This window comes from Centrocercus urophasianus, unplaced genomic scaffold (assembly GCF_019232065.1).
Source record: "Centrocercus urophasianus isolate 14NV4802_14NV808 unplaced genomic scaffold, USGS_Curo_1.0 seq_895, whole genome shotgun sequence".
Taxonomy (NCBI): Eukaryota; Metazoa; Chordata; class Aves; order Galliformes; family Phasianidae; genus Centrocercus; species Centrocercus urophasianus.
In genome coordinates this window covers 1,571-8,743 of record NW_024885527.1, presented here as the reverse complement: position 1 = coordinate 8,743, position 7,173 = coordinate 1,571, and the positions used below count along the sequence as shown (strand labels likewise).

Sequence of the window (7,173 nt, the reverse complement as noted above, 5' to 3'; positions counted from 1 at the left end):
GAACCTTATCTATGACAGCACTGGGAAGTACTTTGGTCTTTCCTGACCAAACCACCCCCAGGAATTTTATGGACAGGCCTGGACCTTGCACCTTTTGGGGATTTATAGCCCATCCCCTCTGTTGTAAATGGGTGGTTAATGAATCTGCCGCCTGTCCTACTGCCTCCAGTGAGTCGGATGTCAGCAGGAGATCATCAATATAATGATATAGGTTAACATCATCAGGTTTTGTCCAACCTGCCAGGCCACGCGCCACCAGATTATGACAATACGTTGGTGAATGCTTGAACCCCTGGGGCAGGACCTGAAAGGTCCACTGCCTGCCTCCCCACGTAAATGCAAACCGATCCTGCGATTCCTCAGCAATTGGGATACTGAAGAACACATTTGCTAGACCTAGGACATAGTGATAGGTTTTTATCTCCCTACTCAATGTGTCCATTAGGGAGGCAATATTGGGCTTCATGAATAGGCGGCGTGACCTTAATTCTCTATAATCCACTGTCATTCTCCACGTGCCATCCGACTTACTCACTGGCCACATGGGGGAATTATATGGGCTGTATGCACGCCTTATAATGCCCACTTCTTCTAATTCCTGCACCGTTCTCAATATTTTACCTTGCCCACCCAGGAGTCTATGCTGTCTCACATCAGTAATCCAACACCGTTTCGACAGGCAAACAGGCCCATGTTTCACATGGCCTCTTAATATTGCCTGCACTGCCCGGATACTGATACATCTCTGTCCAAGTCTGAACTCTCCCACAGTTGTCTGGAGAGCCAGACCCCACAGAATATCTATGCCCAGGATGTATTCCTGGACTGGGGCAATAGACACCTTGTACTCCCGGGGTGGGAGATGCCCAACCCCTAATTTCAACCATGTTTGGGTGACAGGAATAGTCTGCCCCTCAAGACCACCAGTCATCACTCTGTCCCCATCAAATTTCCTCGGACCTCCATAGATAATTGATGCTTCTGCTCCGGTGTCCAGTAATGCCATAACTCTCTGAATATTTTTTCAGGACCAATAAATCGTTAATTCTACATAGGGCCTCTGGTCCCACCTGGAGGCCCTAGGGGAACTAACATCCCTTGTCACACCATGAATTGCGCTATGGCCAATTCTTTTGCTTCTGGTGGCTCAGGCATCGTAGCCCAAGACACCTGAGGCAGCTTTTTTTTTTTCCCCCTCTATCAGGAACAATGAAATCCTCTAGGTTCTATGTCGTTGTTGGTATTCTCTCTATAACCCTTACCCTTGGTTTCTTAGGGTAGTTCAGAATTTTTTGATTATCCTTTAGTTGTCTCCAAAGCTGGAGAAGGACATGGTTGGGCTAGCAGTCAACCTTAGCAAATTGGACCCCAGCCCAAATTAAATCATTGAACATTTGTTTTCGGGAGACCCTTATGGGTCCTGATTGAGGAGCTCGAGTAGCCAGCATTTTGGTTTCAGTCACCAGCAGGACCTCGGCTTCTTCTAATGTCCAAATGTTGCTCCTGGTCCACAGGCGTCCTGTTTCTCCTAGGTCGGCCACTAACAGGGCAGCCTGCTGGACTACTGCTTCTGAGGCCACCAGGGAATTTATTAGAGACACCAAAGTACCATGCAAATGAGAGGGAACTTGCTGTAGAATCAAGGCTCCCAACCCTGCTGAAAATTTGACCATATCAAGGCCATCAAATTTGTCTTCATAAATTGCTTCCCTTATGGCTAGTTCATGGATATAATTTTGAAGGTCCTCCATGGAGGACCACAGCCCTGTATGAAGAGGGCTATCAGATTTATTTGGCCATACCATACGGCAGGCCACCATTAACCATTCTATTATAGAATGGTTTTCATCACAATATCGATTACCCGCATACAACCTCTGCCTGAGAGCAGGATGGACAGTCATGGTGGCCAACTTGGCTATTTCCAGGCTATTCACCAAAACACTTTCTGCCCCAGAATCCCACAGTCTTAATAACCAAGCCGGCACACTTTCTCCAGGCTTCTGCTGAAATCGCTATACTAAATCCATCAATTCTGTTGCTGTGTAAGGCCGGGCTGTTACGTGCAAATGAGTCTGGGCAGGGGGCCACTGATCAGGCGGCACCCCTGCCAGTCTGTCCTGTACTCTTTTTGTTTTCTGAGTTATAACAGGATGGACTTCCAGAGGATTTGTCAAAATCGGAGATTTGAGATCTAATTTAGATTTTTTTTATTTTCCTGATCAACGAAGTCTGTTGATTCAAGAGTCTGGTCATTATCTACTGAAGTGTTACAAACTTGACCTATTGGAAGATGCAGAATCGGTTACTACCTTGCTAATATGTGCAGTTCTTGCTCTAACTTCTCTGTACAGCTTTTCAAAAGTTGGCTTTCATTTTCTAAAGTATTATTCCATTTTTCTGTGTGATTTAAAGGATTTAATAGTGGCCACACCATCTTGAAGGGAGCCAGTTGTTTTTCTTTTATGATCAGTATGTTTTTGTTAAGTCCCTGAAAATAATCTACCATGCAATATGGGAACATATTTCCCATAACACGTAGGGACCCCCATTTTTCATTGATAACTGCTAGTCCAGTTCAAAATAGAAACATCCCACAAATCCTGGGATCTGCTGCCCTAGAAACATTTTGTCTAGGGCAGGTAGCATTCTCCCCCTAACCCATTTATAGAAATTCCATAGGAAGGACGTGATGTAACTTTTAATATATTTGGCCTGCCTGGCCCACTTGTATAGCCAATTAATATAAAGATGTTATAATAATGAAATAAACAAGAGAGTTTGGCAAAGCAGATTATAATAACAAAAAGAGTATAGATAGTAGATAAAAAGCTTACCCACATCCTAGACTCACTACAAAACTCCAGAGGAGGAACCTCCAGAAAAGATCTTTCTTTGCTCCTTGTCAGCTCTTAAATGGGTCTAGGAGATGTGGAGCCAGGCTCCACCCCTTCCAGCAGCACAGGTGAATTGCCTTCACCTGTGCTCCTGTGGCTGACTCTTTGGTCGTCTCAGGTAATCAATCAGAGGTTCAGGCTGTGATTCAGCAGTTCCCATACAGAATGGAAAGGTGACTTTATGGTGAAAGCACGTCTCTGTTCATGTTGCTTTTACTGATCTAGAAATAGCTTCCTGATTTTTCTTACTTCTTTGATAGAAGACCTTCATTTTATCCACAGTTTGTGGTACCTGTTTACAGTCTTTGGTAGGTGTGTGTTGTCCACACTGCTTTGATAAAGATCTATTTTCTCTGTTTCCTACAATGCTGCTGTAGGAAAGGTGCGTGCTTGAGTATACAGTGCCAGTTACTGTTAAGTGTGTTTCTTTCCTATTATTAGAGATTGGCACATGCACTACTTTTGTTTAGATTTTTTTTAATTAATGTGTTTTTCTTTTTTTAAAGCAAACGAAGAAACACCCTTGTCGACAATGTGACAAATCTTTCAGTTCATCCCATAGTTTATGTCGTCACAATCGTATCAAGCACAAAGGCATTAGGAAGGTTTATACATGCTCGTAAGTTCTACTTCTATTTATTTTTTAAAGATACTAGGGGCAGAGTATACACCAACAACAAACATTGTTAACTGAATTTCTCTTTGTAACTTTTCCAAGCTCTGAGGTTAGAATAACCCAACCTAACCTCAGTCCCGTACATTAGTTCCACGGATATCAAAGAATTTGGACTTGAATGCAGAATTAAGACTCCTTTGGAGCTAGCACTCATCCTTCATGGAAAGTGTTTTCTTGCTGAAATTTAGTTTAGGGAGAACTTAAAGTGTTTAATTGAATGTACAGTTTAGTTACATTAAGAGAAGTGTAAGAAACAAACTCAGATGTTCCTGTTTTTTTTCTTACCCTCATTTTGTGCTGTTTTGGATATTATCTTCAGAGAACTTTTCTCTCATTTACTGTGAATATAAGCTGCTCAACCGTTTGCAGTTTTGTTTTCTAATTGTTCTCCCTCTCTTATAATATTTGTGCAATTGATTGGAAAAGCATTGTTTTTAATATTATCTTTAATAGATTGGATTTGTCTGGGCTTATTTACTAGTTCTGTTCACATTATCCAGAATTGCACATCTATTTTAAAGCATGACATTTGAACCTCTACACGCCTGCTCTGTGTTTATATAGGCACTGCCCAGATTCAAGACGTACTTTTACCAAGCGATTGATGTTGGAAAAACATATTCAATTGATGCATGGCATTAAAGACCCTGATGTAAAAGAAATGACTGAATTAACTAGTATGGAGGAAAGGGAAGTAAAAGAAGATACAAAGGTAATCACTTAGAAGATTAATTCAGTCACTGAATTAAATTTTTGTGGATATACGTTCAGCATCTTTAAATAGATGCAGGTATCTTGATACCATAAAATTCTGCTGTGTGAAGTTGAGCCCCCAGGACGTCTCAAAGGTTCCTGCAACAAATTCTTTTATGTTTGAACTGGAACTTATTTTTCAAAAGACTTACAGTTTATTTTATTCACTGAATGATGGAGAATATAACTTACCTGTTTGGTTTATGAACACTTTTCAAAACCTCTGCAACTAAGTCCTCTCATAGCTGTAGAAAAGTTACAGGTCACATAGAAGAACTGTGAGCTTATCCCAAATACCCAGCTTTGAGTTTATTTGACATAAATGTTAGAGTGAAACTGCTTTCACTATGATGATGAGTGTTAGGAGGAAAGCAAAAATAAGAAGACAGCACTGTCCAAAGACTTGTGCTTCACTCTTTGACAATATATTAATTTGGCTACTAATAATCAGGAGATAATCAAGTCAAATTTCATTTATGAAATATTAAGTGTAGTTGAAGTACAGTTTCAGAAGGTACTGCTGAAGAGTTCCTAGACTTATATTCTGCATTCTATACACAACTGCAGTCACATTAATGTGTACTTGCAGTTACACTGGCAAATACTTAATCTTGTTTATACAGTGCATTAGGTACTGTTGCTTTATCAGAGCTGACAAAATAAAATTTGTATGCAATTTATATTAACAACATATATTTGCTTGTATTATTTTAAATACTGTATTTATTGAAGTTGCACTGGAACCTACCAGGGGAAAGTTTTTGTAGTTGGCAGTCATGGTCATTGCAGTCACTACGTATTTATGCTTACAAAAATACTATTTATGACTTTTTTTAGGTTCCTAGTCCAAAGCGTAAACTGGAAGAACCTATACTGGAATTCAGGCCTCCACGAGGCGCAATCACACAACCACTGAAGAAGCTAAAAATAAATGTTTTTAAGGTTCATAAGTGCGCTGTCTGTGGCTTTACAACAGAAAATCTTCTCCAGTTTCACGAACATATTCCTCAGCATAAATCTGATGGCTCTTCATACCAGTGCAGGGAGTGTGGACTCTGCTACACGTCTCATGTGTCTCTCTCCAGGCATCTCTTCATTGTACACAAGCTGAAGGAGCCACAGCCAGTATCAAAGCAGAATGGATCCAGGGAGGATAATCAGCAAGAGAATAAACCCAACCATGAGGATGAATTGTCTGACAACACAGTGTTGGAGAGAAGATGCAAAGTGTGCTCAAAGACTTTTGAAACTGAAGCGGCCTTAAATACTCACATGAGAACACATGGCATGGCCTTCATTAAGTCAAAAAGAATGAGCTCAGCTGAAAAGTAATCAGTTCATTGGCATATAGAAATCTCTCTCCACATTGGAATAATAATGACATTTTTGTTACAGAAAGTTCAAGGTATAATAGTGTTAACAGTACTGTTCAGGCTGTTGCAATATATTCTGCATAATAACGTCCCCCTTCGCCTCATTGTCTGTACCCTCAAAACCACTGAAGCAGTATTTGAGTTGAAAAGAGTTTGTATATATTTAAGCTAATAACTTTTATACTCTTTGTTATGTGCTTTTATTGGTATCTAGTGGAAAAAAAAGTTTTTTTATTTTGTTTCTGTTTTTTGTAGTATGTTTCTCTAAAACAGAGTTCTTAATGCTGGGACAGTTTCTTAGGTTCTCTTAAACTGTTTCTTATATGAATGTTTCTGAAAGAAAGTTTAGCAGAAGGCAGTGCTTGGAGGGGAAAAAGGAAGAAAGTAAGCCAAGGGGAAATGTTGAATTTCACAGGACTCGTGCTTCTAAATGTGTTAGGAAGCTGCACATGTAAAGTGCAGTGCTGATTTAGATGTCAACACCAAAACAGATGCAGATCCCCCAGAGTAATAAAGTACTTTTGAAAAATGTAATTGCACAAATATATATACGTATATATAATGAAGTAATTTTTAGCCAACAGGTGCTTACAGTCAAAGCTCAAATAGTTGTAAAAGGGCTGGGCTGCTCTAGATTAAACAAGTAAGATGTAATTACAGAAATAGGCATATACTTATGATTTTTTTGTCATGTAATTTATTAAACGTATAGAAGCGATTACACAGCATTATGTATTTTCCTATACTTCTGGTTATCAAAAGAAAATAGTTAACACTTGCTGCCGAGGTTGGTGTTTCCCATCTCTGTAAGCTATTGCCAAATGTTCTGGTGCTCAGCGTTACATTCAACCACAGCCATCAAGAAGCAAACACACCACACACCAGCCTACGTGAGTAGGGGCTTCACCATTAGCACAGACCTTACAGAGCTAATTCAGCCATTTCAGAGTATATCTAACATCACTAGTTATGCTTTCACCAAGGACAGAAAGGTACCATACTGTCCCTTTCGTATATGGTTCTCTGTAAGAGTTATATTTTTGTTTTGGTTTTGCATTTTATACCTTGTATGTATCCCTACAAAACTGTTTTGTACTTTTTTTTAAAAAAACAAATAGTTTATATATAGATAGCTGCATGATATACAGTAGTAATTGTTCATTTCCTTAAAGTTTTCCTGCTGTCAGATGTTACTATACACTATGCCCATTACGACTGTATTAAACACATTTCATATGTAAATAAATGTGGAGCATTTTACCCCAAAAGATTTGTGAGATTCTGTTATTCATCATTAAATTTTAGCAATTTTAATGATGGAAGTGTTTGAAAAAATATGGATCCTTCTCAGCCACCTCTGTAACCCTTCTTAATCGCTCTGGAAATTGTGTATTGGATACATGAATTCTGCTTTGTCTCTTCATCCTCATTCATAATAATTTGGTTTGTTGGTAAATTTTTCCTGTCTCATTTC

The 7,173-nt window shown here is 39.4% G+C and overlaps 1 long non-coding RNA gene across 1 annotated transcript; it reads left to right on the top strand.

The window, feature by feature from the left end:
• The first annotated feature begins 3,314 nt into the window (after nt 1-3,314).
• Nucleotides 3,315-6,945, top strand: LOC122171261. The gene is made up of 3 exons (XR_006171940.1): nt 3,315-3,516; nt 4,138-4,285; nt 5,164-6,945. It is a non-coding gene; the product is annotated as an uncharacterized LOC122171261 (long non-coding RNA).
• The last annotated feature ends 228 nt before the right edge of the window (nt 6,946-7,173 follow it).